The 24,073-nt window shown below is 38.7% G+C and overlaps 1 non-coding gene across 1 annotated transcript; it reads right to left on the bottom strand.

The window, feature by feature from the left end:
• Positions 1-22,743: 22,743 nt before the first annotated feature.
• LOC120362440 (U6atac minor spliceosomal RNA) lies at positions 22,744-22,869 on the bottom strand. The gene has a single exon (XR_005578347.1). It is a non-coding gene; the product is annotated as a U6atac minor spliceosomal RNA (small nuclear RNA).
• Between the last annotated feature and the right edge of the window lie 1,204 nt (positions 22,870-24,073).

Here is a 24,073-nt window from a genome sequence, read left to right on the forward strand (position 1 = left end):
CACACGCACACACACACAATTTTTCTTTTTTTCTAGAAATTCTCATAGGCCAAAATTTGGGGGACTATGAGAATTTCTGTTCCTCCAGCTACACACCACTGAGTTTTTCGTGGAGTGTGCCAGGCTCTTACAGTACTTTAAAAGACTTTTCCGGGTGAACACTAAAAGGGATCTTTTCATTCTTTTGGGGATTTGAAATTATTATTGTTGTGCATTTATTATGTATTTCTTGAGCACAAGCTGCATTTTCAACATTCTGCTACATTTTTCTTTTTTGGAAAGGCCTCAAGAGGCTTATCTGCAATTCAGAGATCAACTGCTACCTAATTTACTTGATGAGTCAGCCTTGAAACCATTTGCTTCCCGATAGATGGAAATTCTAAATTAGTAGGGTCAAATGCACAGGGAGTTTGTAGTAGGCCTGGTTGGTACCGTTTGGAACCTGGTATTTCCAGAGAAGCAGGATACAGTGTAGGAGTTAGACAGAGGACTCAGGGTACTAGATATGAGCTAAAAATAATGTGTTCAGTAGAGCTGGAAGGTCACAGTGAAATTCTCACACATTAGGGACCTCAAAGATGCACATGGTGTGATGTAAAATGCATTCATGAACTGTGTGCCAGTCAGATGAGAATCAGCCAGGATGACTCCACCCTTAGGCAGGATTCCCTTTCTCAGTTCAACTCATTAGCAGTAGCAGCTACAGATTAAAAAGATATGGTAGCTCTGTATCTGCTAGCCTCACCCTTCTTCCCCACCCCAAAGAGGTCCTTGGGTCTATATACTGAATAATTCTCTCAAAATATCTCTTTCTGACGTGAGATATTCCTGGCAGAAAGAAGAGGGAATACTGATTAGAAGACCTTGTCTCTCTTGAGCTCAGAAGATTTCTTTATTAAGAACAAGCAGCAATCTTGGTGCATTGTCTTGGAACCAGTATTTCTAGATTTTATACATATATATGTACATATATATATATATATATATATATATATATATATATATATTATCCAGAAAGTGGAGACTGATCAGAGAAATGTGACTGATTTTCAGAGCAGGCAAATTAATTGTTAACCTAATACAGAATTGGCTAACCTAACCAGTGTGCCTCTGAATTGACCAGGAAGCCCTTACCCCATGCTAATCAGTTTTCTGATCAAAATAATTTTTGTGGTCATTACTATTTTGCTAAAGGCAACATGAGCTAGCTTTAGTGGAAAATACCAAAAGCATAAGTCAGGCTAAGACGTGAGTGATTTGTGGCAGCATTTTGAAGTCAAGTTGGTAAAATCTCAAAAATTATTGTTATTCAAAAGTAGTATTGCAAAAATGTCATGGGGAACATAAACACTGAATTCACAACATACCATCAGATATTTTAGGGGATTTAAAGTATGATTTAAGCAAAAACAGCAGTAAAACCTCCAGGGTTCACCTGTCCTTTCCATCAGAGATTTACGAAGCGAGTCTGAGGAATTTTTTACAGGCAGTTTGGATATTTTACCAGAGTGACTTTCTTCTTTATGGATTTGAAGGAAGGTACACATGCATGCCATTTTTGTAGTTACTGAGGTTAAATATCCTCCATAGGAGGATGCAGCATTCCCTAAATATTATGATATGTGAACTATGTCCCAAGCAGTGAACTAACTGAACATCTGCTTATTTTGTTTTTCAATCATGAAATGGAAAGAGAGGGTGCAGGGAAGAGGGCAGTGTGAGCACGGCACTGAGAGGGGGACACCCAGAACGCAGGGGAACATGGAAACAGGCCCCTCACATTTGGGCAAATTCCAGTATCCTTAGGATAGGAAACTTAGAAACCAAAAGTATAGCATGGCTGGGAAATTAGAAATCAGAGTTTGCGTTAAGTCTGTTAACACTGATATAAATGGAATTTAATATTTAAACTTGTGATTATGTTTATTAAACCAAGTTAAGAACATAATGTGTTGATTTTTTTGAAAATGAGATTTACCTTTACCGATTAAGACAGTTTCACTGTGAGCAATTCCTCTTATCTCCCCAAACTGTTCATTCACTCCTTGGCTGAGTGGAAATGCTTTTTTAGAAGTTGAATTCATGTGGCCTTCAGTTTTCTCAATTCCTGTCTAAAGGTCCAAGTGGCAGATTTTTTAGAGAAGGCAACATTGGTTGACAGGCAGTGGGTAACTGAAAGTCAGTGGTAAGGGACAAATCATTCAGCCTCTTGAGGTCCACCCTCGCTGGGTGCTGCAGCCTTGGTGTTCTTAACAAGCGCCAAGCCCTGCGGCAGCAGGACGCCTCTTAAATCCAGCCTCTTCAGCTCATGTCCCACTTTAAAGCAAAAAGCAGTAATATATCCCTTGTCCTCACTGTGGAATTGACCTTTAACGTAACAATTCGTTCTAAATTTAGACTTCACCAACTTTACACTGGAGACAGAGATTGAGTTATAATAGCAACTATTTAACTTTTGTTAATCTGTGGCATTCAAAAAGAGAGGCTGCCTCCCTTGAGCAATGTGCCATCTAAAAGGAAGAAGGAAAATTTTAATGGGAAAGGCATTTTGACATTTATACTCAAAAAATTTTAAATGAATAACGTTTAATAATGATGATGACGGCAATGAGAAGGAGGAGAAGAGGGGAAGGAGGAGGAGGTGGTGGTGCTGATACAGCATTCTTGCTATGAGCCAGATTCTATAAAGGGCTATTTACAGGGGCTATGTCTTTTAACCTTCAGATTAACCTCATGAGGTTTGTCCTAGTGTTTTACTTTGCAAATGGGGAACCTGAGATTTAATTAAGTACCTTGCTCAAAGTCCCACAGCTGAAGAACAACGGAGCAGGGGGTCAAACTCAGGCCCATGTACACTTAACCACTGTAGTTTGCTGTTCCTGCTTGTCATGGTTTTCAGATTGAAGGAAAATGAAAGAATGGGTATTACTCTAATAAATATAGAAAAGTATCTAGAAACAGGAAGAGAAAAGAGAAGATCAAGATGTGAAAGGAAGAAAGACTGAGAAAGAACAGAGAAGTCAAAGAGGAATACGAGTAGGGATGTAAGGCAGAAAGGGACCCCAAAGCCATAGCGTTTGGGCAGTGTGCATATGACACAGGGTGCTGCTGGAACGACAGGGAGGTCTGGATTCAAATCCTGACCCCTCTTCTTATGGGTGTCTTCCTGTGGCACGCTATTTAATATCGGGCTTGTTTCCTCACAGGCAGCTCTCGGCCAGGTTTCAAACCCCAGCTTTGTAGCAAGTTCTTTCAACTATCTTGTAACTTAGGTTACTCATTTGTGAAATGGAGATCAAATTAGTACTTATCTCACAGGGACATTGTCAAGATTAAAAGGCCATCTGTAAAATGGCCAAAACACACATGGTGTGTTCTCAATAAAGATTTGCATTGTTGTGTGAAAAAGGAGAGTCTCAGTGTTGGGCATCATTAGAGGATTAGATAATAAATCCGGAGCATAACCTAAAGACTCAATGAACTATTAGCATTTCTATCCTGAGGTTTAGATCTTCCTTCCTTCCTTCCTCCCTCCCCTTTCTACTTTTCTCTTTCTGTCTCTTTCTTCCTGTCATTCTATTTCCAGACCTTAAATCAATGATAGCTGTCATTCCGAGTTGAAACTTTAAAAACCTGGCTTCACAAAGGTTACTTCTAATCTCTGCATGTAAATCTTCTCAAGACCCTTGCCCTCAGTAAACCAGTTTGACAGTTTAGCTTTAGAAGTTCAGATTAAGTGAGACAGCTTGCCTTTTCCTACCACAAAGCAAATACAGAGGGAAAACATACTGAAGATCTGAGCTGACCTCTGCTAACCTGTGGCAAGCATACCTAAGCCTTACATTGGAATCTTTTGTTTTTATTCAGTGTGTTATGGAGGACATAAGTCAGATTGTGATAGAGAGTTGAAGCGGAAAAATGCCCAGAGGGGGAAGTAGGAAAGAGAGCTTCAGACAAAAGCAGAAAGCAAAGCTAGAGAGGAGGCAAGGAAGAAGCCTGGAAGAGTCATAAAGGGACCATAAAAGTAGGATAAGTAAATGTGTACACAGTGAAATCACAGCCTGATCTTTATTCCAATTTGACCTGAACAGTAACTGGCTATAAATTTTAAATAACCTTTCATTTGTCCAATAAGTTCACCAGCTAGATTTACAAATGTACCTATTGGCAAGCTGTGGCCCACTTAAAAGCTGAGTGAAAACAAACTGCAGATACTGCCAAATATCCAGTGTTTGATGGTTGTTAGAACAAGATACCAGGATGTTTTACTAAGCTGTTAAGTCTGTAATGGTGCAGGTGAGAATATGAAGACTGTTGCAGATGGTTGTTTAGGATTGTTTTTGCACTGTTTACTGGTAGTGCCTGCTGAGAGCTGTCGTAATTGCTTGGCACTGAAGGTGGCTTCTTACTAGATTTGGGAAGGAGATGGGGAGTGAAACAGTATTCAACTAAATTTAGAATGACAATTCTGGTCCTTCACTCTTTGATACGTTTTATTTTATGGGTTTAATGAAATGTGGGACCCTAACACAAAATCTGTATTATAAAAATTAAAATCTATTATCTGCCTCTAGATTTAAGTTCGACTGAGGTGGAGGGTGGAAGACTGGGGTAGGAGGCTCTATTCCCCTTCAAGTCCAGGATTTATTCCTAGTGTCTTCAGATACTTGCTAATGTTGTCAAAGTATCAAACTCACCTATTTAAAGATCAGTGCTATGTTTAGAATATTAAAATAATATTTTTCTGCTTGGAAACATGAAAGCTTTTGCTTACTGTGATGCTAACTTGTCATTCATGGACTCTATTAACTGCTTAATTATCTGTCCAAAAAAATCAACATTTAAGACACTGTACATATATCAACAAAATTGTCTTTCAGGGACCCAACTCAACCAGGAATTTTTTACTTTAGAGTGAAATAACTTTGTAGATACATTAGAATGCTTCCTTATGTTCTGAGTTCTTTTGAAAGTTACTTTATTGGTGACCAACTCCATTTCTGATACTTTGGGGATACTCAGATGGAAATTTCAAAGACGGTGCTGTAGTACTGTTCCTAACCACAGGATGGCAGGACACTAACACTTTTTCACTCTGTTTCACTAAACCTGCCTTTATATTTTTTGGAAGTTCTCCATCTTTTTAATTTTCTTTTTGAGGGAGTGTTTAAAAGAAAAAAATGTGGGTGTATATATTTGTTTATTTATTTAGAGTGATAAGTGGATAAATGTAATGCCAATTCAATATTCGGCTGGTAGAAATGCATCCTTATTAGTCCTAACAAATAATAATTTATGTGACTTTTATAAACTTCTGGACCAAATGGACTCTCATTCTAAGACACCAAAGAATGGCCTACTGTGAATCATACATGTGTCAGTTAGGATATAGCTCCATATGGTAGAAGAAACAATAAACCTACTTATTTATTTATTTTTCTTTTAATTTGGATTTGTCATAAGATCTTAAACAAAAGCACACTCATATACTGCAAAATAACATTTTAGTCAACAATAGACTGCGTATACAGTAGTCCCCTAAGATTATAATGGAGCTGAAAAATCCCTATCTCTTAGTGACCTCATAGCCATTATAATACTGCAGCACACTTACAATGGGTATCTATTGTTTTTAAAGTTTGGTGTTTACCTAAGGAAGAGAGTGAGAATTTGCCATACTTTTATTACCAAAAGGTGTATTGAAACAATACAACTGATTCCATGTTACTGAATTGATTGAAAACCATAAAGCAAAATGTTTGGATTTCAGAAACAGCCATCTCAACTGGACTTTTCAAAGCTCAGATTAAAAAGTTTAAATACACTTAGATTTACATAAGAATTAAGAAAATTTTTTTATGCTTACCACTAAAATATAATTACATGTTAGAAAAAATGAAAGTTTAGAAAAAAAATGAATGAAATTGAAATAGTAATATGTAAAAACTTAAATTGTCTGGGTGTGGTAACATTATAAGACTTTCTGTCATTGAATTTTCCTAAAACTTAATGATTTGAGATTTCAAAATGCCTTATTTATTGTTATATCCACCATCTATTAGAATGCCTGTGCCGTAAACATTGTTCAACAATGAATTATGCACTGGAGGACATATTGAAATCTCCTGGTAAAGCTTCACGTGTCTTTTTTTTTTTTTTTTTTTTTTTTTTTTTTTTTTGAGACACAGTCTCACTCTGTCACCCAGGCTGGAGTGCAGTGGTACGATTTCAGCTCACCGAAACCTCTGCCTCCAGGGTTCAGGTGATTCTCCTGCCTCAGCCTCCTGTGTAGCTTGGATTACAGGGATGTGCCACCACACCCAGCTAATTTTTTGTATTTTTAGTAGAGACAGAGTTTCACCATGTTGGCCAGGCTGGTCTAGAACTCCTGGCCTCAGGGGATCCACCCACCATGGCCTCCCAAAGTGCTGGGATTACAGTTGTGAGCCACGGCACCTGGCTACCTCTCATGTCACTGATTAGGCAGCAGCAGCCTTGGTAGGATTTTAATCTCCACTGTGGTCAGTATTTTCAAGGTCAGAAAAAAGATATTTGTAGCATGAACTTTATCCTTCCCTTTGGATCAGGTGGGCACTGAGTCTGTTGGAAGATTTTACCTGAATATTTACAAGGGGCAAGGTGCTGGGCTGAGGAAGAAGCCATGGATTTTGCAGCCTTATGCTTCCATAGCTCCGTGGGATGGGGCGCCTGCAGGTCACCAGGGTGGGGGCATTATTAGCAGAAGGCTGGAAATTTATACCAGGATTCAAGAAGGGAAGTTGGGAGTCACATGCTTTCCATCAAACAGTAAGTCACAATGTAAGACAGAATGAAAGTAAACCTGGAATCAAGACAGAGGGTGCATTTCTGGCTGGTGTGGGAACTTTTAGTCTGAGAGGATGGCAGAATTTCACTGGCACAGAATAGGAAGAGAATTTCTCTCTCTCTCTCTCTCTCTCTCTCTCTCTCTGTGTGTGTGTGTGTGCGTGTGTGTGTGTGTGCGTGCGTGCATGTGTGTGTGTGTGTGTGTGTGTGTTTTGGGATCAATAGTGTAGTGGAGGCAAAACCTTATCTCTGCCCTTTTAGGTTCTTGGCTGGGCTTGAGAATTAAATTGATAAATTAACAAGAGAAAAGCATATAAATTTAACATATTTTACATGACATGGAAACCCTCATGAGAAAATGATGATGCACACACACACACACACACACACACACACACACACACACACAAAGCAAAGCTTAAATGATTTTGTAAAGAGGGAGTTGTGGAAAAATAACTAAATTTTGTGGGGAGACCAAAGGAAGATAATTCTTTTAACAAGATCTGTTTATACAGAATTATCTCCGCTATGACTCCCCATGGAGGAATGTTTCTTTTCTTTTGGCACAGGGAGGGCAACTTCCACATGGCAGCTTTTATCTCCTACCTTCAGGGAAAACAAGGGGAAGATTAGAATACATCTAATCTTCTTGCATCTGCTATTTTTCAAGTACCTTTGGCTTGAAGTAATCCTTATGTCAAAGTGGCATATTTGAGGGTGGCAAAATGCCACCCTTCAATAATGTGACTCAAGGCTGAGTCAGAAAAGTACATGGTATTTTGAGGGGTAGAGCAAACCTTTGTTGTCAGGTAACCCTGCAAGCACAGCATGGAGGGACGGGTCTGTCTCCTAGACTTTCTAGTTCTCCCAAGAGGCATCTTAAGTTGTGCAGAACTCTCAGAATTCTCATATGACCCATTTGAAAATCAGGAGAGGCCTCTATTAAAATCAGTAAAAGGAAGTGTGTTTTCTAGACCCTAAAGAGACATGGAAAATGCCAGGATCAGATCCTGGAGAATTTCTGTTTCGAAATGTGCAGTCTCTAGTTTTTATCCAAAGGAGCTTGAGTTGGACTCTCAATAAATGGAGTCACTTGCCAGTCAAACAAACCAGGTAAAAGTGATTCAGTTGGGAAATCTGGGTAAGAAATATGTAATAAAAGAATTTACCCCAGCCAAAACTGACATTATATCCATTCTTTAAAGGCTCACCTATAAACAGCGATTAACAAAGATCCCACAATGCGGAACACTGTGAGAGAAAGATTTACCTTCGGTAGAAGAGCACTTACATTTCTTGTTAATGCTTGGAGGCAGGGCAGCCTGTTCATCCTTAGTAAATCAAAGAAACATTTGGGAGGAAGGAAACATTGACAATACCACCAACTGACCCCTTTGAAAACTATCTATAGTTATCCATAGTCAATAAACGATTGACTAAGTGAAACAAGTGAGTTCTTTCTTATTTGGTTGAAGAGTGTGGCCTTGAGACCAAAGAAAAGCCCTGAACATTTTAGTGTGTGAGCAACATGGGAGGAGAGCAAAATTGCCAGTGACCAGCACAGAAAAGACAAACGGCATGATTTAACATACCCTGAGTTCTCCTAGCACATGGCAGGGATTAAGTTATCAGGTCCACACAAGCTCCGCCTGGGATGCCAGTCACAGTTAATTCTTGATGGCTTCCTGGAGCACAGCACTGACACATAAGGTGATAAAGATTTCAGGTGCGTAAGAGACTGGCCAATGTGTAATGTCTGTCTGGAATAAGGGAAAGGGAGGGTTGATGCAATCTTTGCCAGTGCTGACTGGAGGAAGCTTGGTAGAGCTTTTCTGTCATGAATGAATTAGAAGCATAATTTGCAAAGTTTGATTTTAAAGGCATTGAATATGGACAACATTTTTTAAACCACATATTTAACTTATTGTATGTTAATCTTTTTATTTATTTATATTTTTCTGAGATGGAGTCTCGCTGTCGCCCAGGCTGGAGTGCAGTGGTGCAACCTCAGCTCACTGCAACTTCTGTCTCTTGGGTTCAAGTGATTCTCCTGCTTTAGCCTCCTGACTAGCTGGGATTACAGGCACCCACTACCATGCCTGGCTAATTTTTGTATTTTTAGTAGAGACAGGGTTTCACCAGGTTGGTCTCGAACTCCTGACCTGAGGTGATTTTACCTGCCTAGGCCTCCCAAAGTGCTGGGATTACAGGCGTGAGCCACCACACCCAGTCACATTAATCTTAAAGCCTCAGCAAAGCAGATATGACATGCTGCTTTCCCTCCTTAAAAAGCTCAGGAGGATACTAAAACCCTGTAAAACTATCCTTGGTGCTGACAGGGGGGCTTTGTGTACTGAATTGAGCTAGTGAATGCATTTTTGTTTTAATCACTTAAGGCAAACCTCACTATTTGGTGGCAATTATGACAAGTGTTTCCCCCAGAAGCTATAGCACATTAAATGGGTGACCAAGGTTAGAATTTTTAGCACCAGCAGCCCCTGGGCTGCTTCTCTTGTTCTGCACATTCAGTCTCTAGAGATCCCCATATTAAGCTTTCTCCCAATCCTTGATTCCAGTTTGGAAGTTTCTGTTCATGCTACCACTCTACTTTCTGAACTGCCCTTTTGTTTTTTGCTCATTCCACTCTCCAAGGACCCGGGTCCCCATGAGCTCTCCCAGATAATGTGGGATAAGCTCTTTTATCATCCTTCACCTCACCGTTTACTCCCCCAACATGTACAGTTCAGTCTCCTCCCATTCTTGTCAGTGCCAAACTGCCCCCCAAAGAGCCATCTAATAAACATATTCATTCCAAGGCATTAGCAACAACTAAACATGCTATCCTTCCATTATAAGAAGTGAACCATGAGTAGTACCCTACTCAGTGTCAATGCCGTGCTGGATGTCATCCCATCAAGTGATGGGAAGAGGGCTAGTTGGGCAGAGGGCACACTGGTGTGGCCTCTGTTAAGGCGTAAAAACCTGCCTTCCTGCAGGATACATTGACAATCAGGGCTCACAAGTTCTTATTGCAAAACATTGATGAGGAGAAATGTTCTGTTTTCTGCCTAGAACGATGTGTCAACACAGCTGAAATCAGAAACAAAACATCTTCAATGTTTTTTTTTTTTTTTCCTTTTCAGTACAGCAGGAAGCTTTTGTAAATGACTGAACATAAGTCTTCAAGGTTTCCCTTATGCCTTGGTTCCCTTACCATAGGAAAATCTTCAAAACATTTTAGAAAAAAGGCAAGTTGTCTGTGAAGAAAGAGTTTTAAAAACTAAAGAACTATAAAGAAACCATTTGAAGGCTGGGAAGAGGCTAACAGTGAAAGAAATGTGAAGATTTAACTTGGAAAGCAAAGCAAAAAACAGATGTGAACAACCAGAAAAGAAAAGAAAAGGAAGTTAAACATTAAGCCACTTCCTTTTCAGAGATAAAATAAAGTGCAAACCTGGACACTGAGGAAAAAAAGCAAAAAGAAGAAAAGAAAGAAGAATTTAGAAGTCTTTAGAAAAAAAGGCATTAGATAATATTAAGCTATAAATCTACTGAATATTTTGTTTGAATTTTTTTTTTAATATATGGTGTCATACTTCGGGTTTCACTGTGTTTATTTTATTGTAACATTTTAAATTTCTGTCAAAAATTTAAGCCAGTGCCTGATTTAGTCCTTTCATGAAGAGAAGCTTCCCTAGGATGGGACATGACTAGGAGGAAGGAAAATGGAAAACTGAGGAAATTAAAAAAAAAAAAAATTACAATACCAGCTAGGCAGGGTGGCTCATGCCTGTAATCTCAGCACTTTGGGAGCTGGAGGCCGGAGGATCACTTGAGCCCAAGAGTTCTAAACCAGCCTGGATAACATAAGACTCTGTCTCTACAAAAAAATAAAAATAAAAATAAAAAATATAGCTAGTCATGGTGGCATACATCTATAGTCCCAGCTACTTGGGGGGCTGAGGTGGGAGCATTGCTTAGGCCAGGGAAGGTCAAAGATGCAGTGAGCCGTGATTGCACCAATGCATTCCAGCCTGGGCAACAGAGTGAGACCATGTCAAAAAGAAGAGAAAGAAAGAGAGATAAAGAGAGAAGTGAGGGAGGGAGGGAAAAAAGGGAAGGAAGGAGGAGAAAGAAAGGGAAGAAAGAAAGGGAGGGAAGGAAGGAGGGAAGGTGGGAAGGAAGGATGGAAGGAAGGAAGGAAGGAAGGAAGGAAAACCACAATTATAAAAATTCATTTGCAACATTTAGAAGGAGCTACTAGGTAATGGTTACCATTTTTACGTAGTTAGAGATCTTCATTTAAATTCAGACTGGTGCCTGATGGCAGTGTGGCCTGTGAGCAACTTACTTAAACTTTTCTGTCTGCTCAGCTGTAAACTGTCTGCCTGGACTACTGCCTGCCACACGGAGGGAATGCCATTAATCTTTGTTGAATGAATGAACTAAAGTCTCATATAAAATGTGTAATTCCTAATGGGACTGCGGTAAAGAACAAATTGGACAACATCTAGTAGCTTATAACTATTAGAATATGTCTGAAATGGAAACTGGCCTCCATGCTGGGTAATGTAGAGTAACACATGCAAGGGGCAAGTTTTCCTAGGCCCTTGACATGTGTTTTAAGATCCAAAGTCTTATCTGGGCATATGTGGCCCCAGAGCTTCTGCTGTGTTGTCACCTCATGAGTTATCTGTACCTCACAACCTTTAACACCTGCCCTGTGTATTATTATATACCGCATCCCATAACACAGTATATAGATGAACGGTATATAATTTCACATATAGTGCTTAGGGAATTGATTAGTAAATGAAACGAATGAGAGGAAGACAACAGAGGGTGAGAGAGATGCAACTCATGCACCTCTTGACCCTCACAACACCCTTCTCTTGCCAGTCCAGCACAGTGGAGGCGTCGCAGGTTGCTAACCCTAGGTATGCCCCTCCACACTTAGATCACAAATTTTATTAAAGTGCAAAATCCTAGTTTCTCTCTCTTTCTCTCTCTCCTTAAACTTAGGTGTGAATCTTTCTTTTTTCTTCAACTTTAAGTTCAGGGATACATGTACGGGTTTGTTGCATGGCGAAACGTGTGCCATGGTGGACTGCTGCACAGATCACCCCATCACTTGGGATTTAAGCCCAGCATCCATTCCAAGTCCTAGTTCTCTTATATCCACTCATCATTTTCTGAAGTAAAACCAATGTGGGTGAATGTGGAGTGTGGATAAGTAAAATTACATGAATTCAAGGAAGTCTGTCATTAAGTGAACAAAAACTGACACCATACACCAGAATTCCAGTAAGGGATGAAATCCTTATAGTTGGAGTGAACGTAGAGTTAGCATAGCATCTGCACATCCTTCTCTACCTTTAAGACTCTGCTTCATAATTACAGAGGCAACATGGCGGGCTGAGCAGATGCAGAAATTGCCACCCCATTCCTCTGCTCTGCCTAGGTCTATAGACAAAGAAACACTGGATAAAACATTTATTAAAATATTATATCTTAGATAAGTTCAAATGAAAGAACAGGAACAAATTAGAAGTCTGATGCAAGGAGAAAACTCAAAGTCATTTTGATGAACAAAAGTGGATACCAAGTAGTCCTTGGTGGTATGTGCATGGGCTGGTCTCCGCACAACTAGAAGGTATTAGGAAGTTGGCATTGGACTCCCCAAATTGTGGAGCTTTGAAGGAATTGTGCAGTTCATGAATTACAAGTAAATTAACTCTATTCATTAGTAGCACTACTTGGGCACAGTTGGATGCCAGATCACTGTACTGGACTGTGATAAACAGGCATCAACAAGAAATATGAGCACCTAAGACAGTGGGTGGGGCATAGATACACACCACTTTCCAGGGCAGGGACTTAGCAGAGAAATCAATGTTAAAACTGACATGGAACCAGTGAAAACTCATCAAACTGCTAGAGGCACATGCTGAACTGCCGTAGGCAGGAGGCTGCCTGCCCCCCTCATTTCAGAGCACAAGAAGCATTTCCACAACTTCTGCCAGAAATGAGCTCAAATAATATAAAAAGCTCACCACCAATAGAGGTACAAAACACAGAACAGTTGTGACCATTCACAGATTGTTGAATTATATGAAAGAAATTTTTTAAATAAATATTTTAAATAGTCAAAGAGATAGAGAAATAAATGGGGTCTATAAAATAAATTCAAGATACTGGAGAAAAGCACAATTGGATTTATTAAGAACATAATAGTTCAAAAATGGAAATATAATGGTTGAAGTATGATCATTGAAACTTAAACTAATTAATAGATAAATGGTAGGCTAGACCCAGCTGAAGAAAAAATTTGTGAACTAGAAACTAGATTTAAGGCAATCACTCAGAATGCAAAATAGTGAAAAAAAGGAAAATATGAAAAAGAAGTTATAAAATGAATACATTAATTAAATACTTAAACATAAGCATTAGTAGGAGTTTCAAAGGTGAATGGTAGGAGAATGGGGTACAGGCAGCGTTCAAAGTGATAATAGCTAGGAGTTTTCCAAACCTGAAGAAAAGCAGATGGGGCAGGGGAAGGATTTACAGCAGGTCTTACTTTATTCAAAGAGCCTCATCTAATCTCACGAATTGGGTTGGCTGCCTTGATCTGTGCTCCAATTTTATGTATTTTGTCATTACCCCTGACACTCTGGGCTCAGAAGTGGTTTCTTATTTATCATGTACATGAAGTCCCTAATATCCTTGGCACATAAAAGAAGCTTAATGAATATATGTGGAAGAAGCAAAGAAAGAAAGAAAGGAGAGAAGGAAGGAGGGAAGGTGATGGAAGAAGGGAGAAAAGGAGGGAAGAATGAAGGCTTGGGTGAAGGAGGAAGAGAAAAAGGAGGAGGAGCCTTAAACACTAAAAAGTCCTCCTGGAAACAAGTTACATATATGTGTATGCATGCATATACTGAACATAAATATACATCCATACATATCCACACATACAATGGATATTGCCTGACAAAACTCGCTGTTTTATATACAAGCCTATTTAACATTTTTACATAAAGGATTTTATTTCCAGAGAGATGGGAAAACAATTTCCAAAGTTGGAAATGCTATGTACTCAACATCTTTTCAAAGTACAGCTATGATGAATAGAAACGAGTAACCAGTTATATCAAAAGCACAAAAGTTAACGAGTACAGTGAATGCTTAGTGTGTACTTGGTAACTGACATCCTACCCTTTTTCGTTTTTGAGATGGAGTCACCCAGGCTGGAGTGCAGCAGTGTGATCTCGGCTCACTGCAACATCCACTTCCCAGGTTCAAGCGATTTTCCTGCCTCAGCCTCCTGAGTATCTGGGATTACAGGTGGACACCACCATGCCTGGCTAATTTTGTATTTTTAGTAGAGAGGTTTACACCATGTTGGCCAGACTGGTCTCCAACTCTTGATCTCAAGAAATCCACCCACCTTGGCCTCCCAAAACGCTGGGATTACAGGCGTGAGCTACAGCACCTGGCCAGTGCCTGCCTTTTGAATGTATCTTGCTGACTTGGGTGATTGAAGTATTTTAACTTTTTATTCCAAGTTGAACCAAGCTGTATCTGCACACTATTTAAAAGCTAACATATTCTACCTCCAGAGACTGACTTTTCAACAGTGGTTGACATGATAAATGCTGAGGTTCAATTTATAAAATAATTTTCTTTTTCAAAAGAGTGAAAATTTGAAGTTATAAAAGTCAGGAGAAAAATGTTTGTGGAGGAATTTTAGTATATTTTATTGAATAAACTTTATTCTTTAAAATAAGTTTTAATAAATGTCATAGAAGTATTTGAGAAGTAAACTTCCACATACTGAAGACGTCTGTGTGATGTTTTCCAACGGTGATTTACATATGTTACATCCTTTAGTCTTCTCCTCCCCACCTCCCCCCACTTTAGAGATGAAGAAATTGAGACCAAATGTGCTGTGTATCTTGCCTAAGGTCACACAGCAGAAAAAAGTAAAGTTGACATGGGGGTGGCTGTCTCCAGAGCTCCTCCTCTGTGCTTTGTCAAGTACATATGCATTCATAGATTTATTGCCTGGATTGTTGTAATAGTCTGTGTGAGCCATGTTTGATATATAAACATGAATGGTGTGAACATTTAATGCACTATTCTTTCCTATTCAGCAATGAGGGAGTACCTGATTGTGAATCCATCCTTCTGCTGTAAACTAAAATGAAACCAGACCAAATACATAAAGCAACATAAGCCACACAGGACCATGATCCCTAAAAAAGAAGAAACACCTACCTAAGTGAATTAACAATCATTCTAATCTATTTTGTCTAGAAGCAGTTTTTGAATCAAAGCAGAGGTTATGGAGTCCAAGAAGATCATGGAGCTCTCACTAGGCTGATGGAGAGTTCAGAAAGTGGAAAATCTAGGATGAATTCTAGAGTGTTGGATTGGAATTAAGGTTTTAATGTGAGCTCATGGTTTATAATAAATACAGAAATAAATGTAGATGTAAGTATGTTATATATACATATATATTTTCCAGTCTTATCCACTGAGTGGGATTGGCAGCCGCAACAATCCAATATTGATTAGCAGACTGGAGCCTAAATCTTGGCTTCCAACTACCATTTTCCTCTAAAAAAAAAAAAAAAACAACTATGACTTTCTAAGAATGGTTAATTTCAGGGCTACATCAGAAAAAGTACAACAGAAGCCTGAGACATATTGTTGTACCAAAAAGTAATAAAATGTCAAAGAATGCAAAAGCTCAATGACAAAAAAATAAATAAAAGAGACAAATCTCTTTAAGATGATGCAACTTCAGCAAAGTCTCAGGATACAAAATCAACATGCAAAAATCACAAGCATTCCTATACAACAATAGCAGACAGAGCCAAATCATGAGCGAACCCCATTCACAATTGCTACAAAGAGAATAAAATACCTAGGAATACAACTAACAAGGCATGTGAAGGACCTCTTCAAGGAGAACTACAAACCACTGCTCAAGGACATAAGAGAGGACACAAACAGATGGAAAAACATTGCTCATGGTTTGGAAGAATTAATACAGCGAAAATGGCCATATTGCCCAAAGTAATTTATAGATTCAGTGCTATCCCCATAAAACTATCATTGACCTTTTTCACAGAAGTGGAAAAAACAACCTTAAACTTCATATGGAACCAAAAAGGCGCCCACATAGCCAAGACAATCCTAAGAGAAAAAAAAAAAAAAAAGCTGGAGATATCACCTTATCTGACTTCAAGCTATACTACAAGGCTACAGTAATCAAAATAGCTTGGTACTGGTGCCAAAACTGAGATATAGACCAACAGAACAGAACAGAGGACTCAGAATTAATGCCACACATCTACAACCATCTGATTTTTGACAAACCTGACAAAAACAAGCGATGGCGAAAGGATTCCCTGTTAAATAAATGGTGTTGGGAAAACTCGCTAGCCATGTGCAGAAAGCTCAAATGGATCCTTTCCTTACACCTTATACAAAAATTAACTCCAGATTGAGTAAAGATTTAAACATAAGACTTAACAGCATAAAAACCCTATAAGAAAACATAGGCAAAACCATTCAAGACATAGGCATGGGCAAAGACTTCATAACTAAAACACCAAAAGCAATGGCAACTACAGCCAAAATAGACAAATGAGTTCTAATTAAACTTAAGAGCTTCTGCACATCAAAAGAAACAATCATTAGAGTGAACTGGCAACTAACAGAATGGGGAAAAATTTTTGCAATGTACCCTTCTGACAAAGGGCTAATATCCAGAATCTACAAAGAATTTAAACAAATTTACAAGGAAAAAACAACCCACCCACCCCATCAAAAAGTAGAGGAAGGATATGAACGGACAGTTTTCTAAAGAAGACAGCCAATAAACATGAAAAAATGCTCATCATCACTGGTCATTAGAGAAATGCAAATCAAAACCACAGTGAGATACCATCTTACACCAGTCAGAAAGGCAATCAGTAAAAAAAATCTGGAGACAACAGATGCTGGAGAGGATGTGGAGAAACAGGAATGCTTTTACACTGTTGGTTGGAGTGTAAATTAGTTCAACCATTGTGGAAGAGAGCGTTGTGATTCCTCAAGGACCTAGAACTAGAAATACCATTTGACCCAGCAATCCCATTATTGGATATATACCCAAAGGATTATAAATCATTCTATTATAAAGTCACATGCACACATATGTTCATTGTGGCACTGTTTCCAATAGCAAAGACTTGGAACCAACCCAAATGCCCATCAATGATAGACTGGATAAAGAAAATGTGGCACATATACACCATGGAACACTATGCAACCATAAAAAAAGAGATGAGTTCATGTCTTTGCAGTGACATGGATGAAGCTGGAAACCGTAATTCTCAACAAACTGACACAAGAACAGAAAACCAAACATCATGTGTTCTCACTCATAAGTAGTTGTTGAACAATGAGAACACATGGACACAGAGAGGGGAACATCACACACTGGGGCCTGCTGGTGGGTGGGAGAGCTAGGGGAGGACTAGTAGAGAGTAGGGGAGTGGGGAGGGATAACATAAGAGAAATACCTAATGTAGATGACGGCGGGGGGAGGGTGGATGCAGTAAACTGCTATACAAGTGTATACCTATGCAACAATCCTGTACGATCTGCACATATGTCCCAGATCTTAAAGTATAATAAAGAAAAGAAAAAAGAGAGAGACAGAGAACCGGTCAAAAACTGCAAAAATAAGCCGGGTGCCGTGGCTCAAGCCTGTAATCCCAGCACTTTGGGAGGCTGAGGCGGGTGCATCACGAGGTCGAGAGATCGAGACCATCCTGGCCAACATGGTGAAACCCCGTCTCTACTAAAAATACAAAAAACTAGCTGGGCATGGTGGTGCGTGCCTGTAATCCCAGCTACTCAGGAGGCTGAGGCAGGAGAATTGCCTGAACCCAGGAGGCGGAGGTTGTGGTGAGCCGAGATCGCGCCATTGCACTCCAGCCTGGGTAACAAGAGCGAAAACTCCGTCTCAAAAAAAAAAAAAAAAAAAAAAAAAAAAAAAAAAAAAAAAAAAAAAAAAACTGCAAAAATAGCTATTGGTTTAAGCAGGAATAATATGAGGGAAAAAAATGCAGTCAGTAGTAAATTCTAATTCATTGAATTAAATAAGAAACCATGAGACCATAAAGATATAAATAAATTAGTGAATGAATACAATGTTTGGTGAAGAATAGCATATATACGTACTTTCAAAGTAATTTATCACAAAATAAATATTAATTACAAATCAGAAAGAGTAGTGTCACCTGGCAGACAGGATCCTAAACAAGTGATCAAAGTGCACATCATGAGAGAAGGAAGATACTGATCTTGTGCATTCTCTGACAGGAAGCAATAAGAACACCCAAGTGTCATGCGGAGCAAGCATTAGACAGGTCCAGACCAGTGGTCATTCTACAAAATAATTGGCCTGTAAATGTCAAAAGAGTCAAGTTCATGAAAGTCAAGGAAATTTTGAGAAACTTTTCCAGACTGAATCAGACTTAAAAAAACAAAAAAATGCCCCAAAATAATGTAATGAGTGTTTCTCAACTAAGTCCTCATTCTGTAAAGGTATTATCGGAACAATTGAAAATTGGCCCTGAGCATTCAATGGTAGGAATATGTCAGTATCACCTTCCTGATTTTGATTATATTATCTGGCTTATATAAGACTGAAATAATACAAGTATATTTTCTGATCACAACACAGTTAAAATAGAAATCAATAGAAAAAAAAAAACCCTGGAAAAATCCTAAAGTATTTAGAAATTAAATCCTAAAGTATTTAGAAATTAAATAACATGTTTACAAATAATCATGGATCAAGAGGAAATCCTAAGAAAATTATTAAAATTTTTCAAAATGAATAAGAATGCTAACAAAGTTACACGTTAGTAAAACTGACAAAAGAAGTAAAAGCAAATATTGATCTGTTTAACAGAAAATCTGTATTCATTAAATAGGTTGAATTTATAATAAAAATTTTTCCAAAAAAGAAAATTCCAGGCCCAAATTGCTTCAGTGGTATATTCTAAAAAATTGTGGTAGAAAAACGTAATATAAGTCTTCTATAAACTCTTTCAGAAAATAGAGAAAAAAAGACATTTCCAACTTATTTTACTAAACCAGCAAAATCCTGGTAATTAAACCAGAGAGGGACATTATAAGAAAAGAAAACTATGGATCAATATCTCTCCTCAGTATATCAGTTGAATGAAACACTTGGTATCTTGAAGGAATCATTTACAGACAGAAAAAAATTGACTCCTTGAAGAAACTTCCAGCAAAGTTGCAAAGATTTTTGAGCACAGCTTGATAAAAATAAAATTGTAAGTGGGCACAGACTAGAAGAGAAGACAAAAACAACTGGTGTGTAAGAGTTCTCAGACTAGGTGATTGTCTGAGATTGTATGATACCATTGGCAAACAATAATATACTTGTATTCCTGTGATTTTTAAACATTGAAAGCAAATTCACATAATGTTAAAATAATTTAAAGTATACAATTCAGGGACATTTAGTACATTCATATACATAACCATCACCTTTATCTAGTTGCACAATGTTTTCCTCACTCCAAAAGCAAACTCCATCCCCATTTGCCCTTCCTCCAGCTCTAACAACCATTACACTATTTTCCATCTCTCTAGATTTACTTATTCTGGATATTCCATGTAAAGGGAATCATATAACATTTGATCTTTTGTATCTGGTGATTTTGACCAGGGTCTTTACCCTTCACGCATCTGATTTTTTGCCCTGAAGGCTTCAGGAGAAAATGAATTATTTCAAAATGTTAACCAGTTAATTTATGCCTAAATTAGGAGCTCTGACTTGAGCTTCCATCTTGGAGAGTTGTAAGTAGCAGTCTTAGTACCTATCTTGGAATGTTATAATGTTCAGTTTGAGGTGGGTGGTGGTGGTGGTAACAGGATTGGAATCTTCACTAGGCCATAGGCATGAAAGACCAAGCAGTGTAATCCAAAGAGAGATTTCAGACTCAGCAGGAGCTATGCTCTCAAAAACCATTTTTGTAGGCATCTCCACTGTGTGGTGAACACGGCAACTGCAGGGGAAATGGAAGTGCTGCGGCTAGTTCCTGCTTGGCGGCTGCATCAGTGAGCCTATAGGTCATTTCACTCATCTGGGTCCTGGATTTCTTATCATTAAACTGAGCAGGTTGGGCTGCATCAGTGAGCCCCAGGTCATTTCACTCATCTGGGTCCTGGATTTCTTATCATTAAACTGAGCAGGCTGGACTACATCATGTCCAAAGTTCCTTCCTATTCTATACTTTTTGGACTCTCTCAGCTGGAATGCCACTCCCAGAAATAAATACAGTGACTGTAGGGACAGATATGGTAGCCTGGAAGGTGATAGCCACAAAAGAAAATGTCCAGTGCTCTGCTATGTAATAAATTATTACATAACAGCTTATTATGAGGAAAAGAGAGAAGCGTAACAGAATAGAACCATTCAGTCAGTGCTTTTATGAGTTACTGTGCTAAACACTTAGATTTACTCATTCATTTGTGTCTTACAAGAATCCATGAGGTAAAAATTGTTATTACCCTCTGTAATTTCAGAAAGCTGAAGTTTAGAGAGATTAACTTTTTGAGACAGCTAGTAAGTGGGAGAGTTGGCATGTCATCCCATAGCTTATTTTATTTTGCAATATGTGTACCTTGAGACTATGTATTAATATGCATTAATAAGTAAAGTAATTTTTAAAACATACATCCATGTAGTGTAAGTAGGGCTGGAGGTAAATTCACTCATAGTGGTAACTAAACAGAAACATGTTGATGGTTTAGTCAGACAGGGCACTTAGGATGGTCATGTGAATGTTCAACTTCTGGGACCTCAAAATTTCACTCAATCAATAGTATTCCAAAAGTTACATTAAGAGGACATTGGGCACTTTTTATGGCATTCTACAGTATAGAAACTGATTTCAATTCTATGTGGTATTCCTCCTAACCCCTAACTCTGAATCTAGAGAGCACTAATTTAAACTCTCTCCCTCTTATTTGTAACCTCGTTTGCCAGGAGGGATTGAATCATGGATTGGCACTATGCACTTGGAAAGGTCTTCAAAATAGTATTAAACATATGACACTTTCGCATTGGTCGTAAGTAACTTTTTAAACATTTGTACTTTATGAAAAGAGACTAAGCATATTTTGTAGCCTTTCAGCTGGCTGCTAAATGTCAACTATCTGTTTTTAGTCAGACAGTTACTGTATCAGTCAGAGTCCTGTAAGAAAGAAAGGGCATTCTCCAGCTGGAAACTTCAGTAAAGGGGCATTTCCCATGTTTAAGAGACTTATTTACTGAATTAAGGAAACCGATGAGAGGTAACAAAACATGATAGAGCTAGCAATTGCAGGGAACACCAATTGTAGAAGGAGCAATTAATGAAACCTTGCTGAGTAACTGGAGGTAACTTCCAGCAACCTAGAGGTCAACCTACTGGGCCTGCGGACATCTGCAGACAGGCATCTCACCTATTGTAACCCATAGGGAAGGAGCCAGTTGGATAACTGTACAGAACCTTTTCTCCCACCTCTGATTCACTGTTCATGCAGCCTATGAACAAACCTAGTCAGAAGAGGATAAATGAACTTGTAGACAGTCAGTGAAGATCAAATCTCAGAATGGAAAGGAGTAGAGAATGGATACAGAAAGGCAATGGAAATGCTCCAGAAATATATTTATATAGGCAGATAGATAGTACCATCTTTCCATGCCAACTATATCCCAGAAGATGGTAGATGAAAATGAGAAAGAATCTTGGAATTATCTTTCTGATATAAGCTCTGACCATCTCCCATGCTAAAAATGCAAACAAGGGAAGATAATGATGCATTATATATTTACAGTATAGTGTACCACAGATCAATGCCAAGGAAGATAAAGGTGATTTCCACTGGAAGATGACAATGTTGCCTGGTGCTGCTAAAGGTAGTTAGCTGACTAGTTAGTGGAGCTAGTTGAGGCCTTAAGGTCATCAGTCCACTGAATTTATAACTATTAATATAATTACTATTACCTATGGGCTTCGCACCTTCAGATGATTTCTTATTGCTCATTAACATTGTCTTCTTTCTGACTGAAGTACTCCCTTCAGCATTTCTTGTAGGAAAGGTCTTGTGTTGAAATTTGAAATTCAACGGCTTTTGAAATTCTTCTGCTTTTGTTTGTTTGGGCAAGTTTTTATTTCTCCTGCATGTTTGAAGGATATTTTTGTCAGGTAAAAGTTTTTTTTTTCTTTCAGCACTTGTTAATTTTTATTATTATACTTTAAGTTCTGGGATGCATGTGCAGAATGTGCAGGTTTGTTACAAAGGTAAACATGTGCATGGTGGTTTGCTGCATTCATCAAGCTGTCATCTACATTAGGTATTTCTCCTAACGCTATCCCTCCTCTAGTCCCTCACCCCCCTACCACCACCAACAGGCCCCAGTTCAGCACTTTAAATATGTCATGCCACTTTCTTATTTTTATTTTTATTATGCTTTAGGTTCTGGGATACATATGCAGAACATGTAGGTTTCTTACATAGTTATACATGTGCCTTGGTGGTTTGCTGCATGCATCACCCCATCATCTACATTAGGTATCTCTCTTAATGCCATCCCTCCCCTAGTCCCCCATTCCCCAACAGGCCCCAGTGTGTGATGTTCCCATCCCTGTGTCCATGAGTTCTCATTGTTCAACTCCCACTGTGAGTAAGAACATAAAGTGTTTGGTTTTCTGTTCTTTTGTTAGTTTGCTGAAAATGATGGTTTTCAGCTTCATCCATGTCTCTGCAAAGGACATAAACTCATCCTTTTTTTTAATGACTGCATAATATTCTATGGTGTATATGTGCCACATTTTCTTTAAAAAATGATGGTTAGATGCCACAAAGTAGGTGGCAATGCCTTAACTGTATGCATGTTGTCAGGCCTGACGGCCTCTTCCATTCTTGTCAAAGGGAGTGCTAAACTTCTCTCCTTTCGTGCAACACTGTCATGTCACTTTCTTTTGGCCTACGAGGTTTCCACAGCAAGCTTTTTTTTTGCTTCCAGACGTTTTGGAACTTCGTTGTATGTTATTTGTTTCTTTTTATTGCTGCTTTTAGGATCCTTTTTTAATCCTTGACCTTTGGGAGTTTGATTATTAAATGCCTTGAGTTAGTCTTCTTTGGGTTAAATCTGCTTGGTGTTCTATAACCTTCTTGTACTTAGATATTGATATCTTTCTGTGGCTTTGGAAGTTCTCGCTCTTGTTCCTTTGAATAATTTTTCTACCTCTGTCTCTTTTTCTAGCTCCTTTTTAAGGCCAATAACTCTTACATGTTCCCTTTTGAGGCTATTTTCTAGGTCCTGTAGACATGCTTTATTTTTTATTTTTTTACTTTGCCTCCTCTGACTGTATTTTCAAGTAGTCTGTCTTCAAGCTAATTTTTTTTGTTTGATCAATTCTGCTAATTAAAAGACACTGATGCATTCTTCCATATAGAAATTGCATTTTTTTTTGGCTCCAAAATTTTTGCTTGATTCTTTTTCAATTATTTTAATCTCCTCATTAAATCTGCCTGATACAATTCTCTGTGTTATCTTGAATTTCTTTGAGTTTCCTCAGCACAGCCATTTCGAATTCTCTGCTGAAAGGCCACATATCTCTGTTTCTCTAGGATTGGTTCCTGGTGGCTTATTTAGTTCACTGGGCAAGGTCATGTTTTCCTGGATGGTGTTGAGGCTTGTAGATGTTCTTTGGTGTCTGGGCATTGAACAGTCAGATATTTACTGTAGTCTTCTCAATCTGGGCTTATTTGTACCCATCCTTCTTTGGAAAGCTTTCCAGATACTCTAAAGGACTTATGTGTTGTGATCTAAACTGAATCTACTTTAGGAGGAGCCCCAAGCCCAGTAACACTGTGGGTCTTGCAGACTTGTAGAGGTACCCCTTTGATGGTCTAGAACAAGATCCAGAAGAATTCTCTGGATTACCAGACAGAGACACGTTCTCCTCCCGTAATTTCTCCCAAATAAACAAAGTATCTCTTTCTAAGACACCTACAGCTGGCGGTGATGTGACACAAGCACCCCTGTGGGTTAGACCCGAAACCAGCACAGCACTGGGTCCTGCCCAAGGTCTGCTTTAACCACTCCCTGACTGTGACCTATGTTCGCTTAAGGCCCTTGGGCTCTACAATTAGCAGGCAGCAA

The sequence above is a fragment of the Saimiri boliviensis genome, chromosome 15, assembly GCF_048565385.1.
Source record: "Saimiri boliviensis isolate mSaiBol1 chromosome 15, mSaiBol1.pri, whole genome shotgun sequence".
NCBI lineage: Eukaryota > Metazoa > Chordata > Mammalia > Primates > Cebidae > Saimiri > Saimiri boliviensis.